Consider the following 457-nt stretch of genomic DNA (forward strand, 5'->3'; position numbering starts at 1 on the left):
GTTCAGTACTGAACGGCTGCTATTTACACTGAGCGATCAGCTCATCGTCCAGCGTTTATGCAGCATGGACATTGAGCAGATCGCTCAGTGTAAATAGCAGCCGTTCAGTACTGAACAGCCGCTATGCTAAGGCAATGGAGAAAGGCAGGGGAGGGCGAGGAGTGAAATCTCCTCCTGCAGCAGCACAAGAGCTAGTATGTGCGGGGACGAGTGTCGGGCATCGTTTGCTCAACACTCTTCCCGTCTAAATGGGCCTTTACTAAGGGTGAAGATGCACAACCAATGATCATGGCCCACGGGCACCGAAATTTATACAACAGACATGATGTCAAAGCTATATGTCCAGAAAATTAACAATAGACCCCTCCAAATTAAAAATAAAAATAAAAAAGAGGAATGCATTTTATCCCCATTTACAGTAAACTTTCATAAGATATAAAAAAAGAAACACTTCATA

The sequence above is a fragment of the Eleutherodactylus coqui genome, chromosome 4 (genome assembly GCF_035609145.1).
Source record: "Eleutherodactylus coqui strain aEleCoq1 chromosome 4, aEleCoq1.hap1, whole genome shotgun sequence".
Lineage (NCBI taxonomy): Eukaryota > Metazoa > Chordata > Amphibia > Anura > Eleutherodactylidae > Eleutherodactylus > Eleutherodactylus coqui.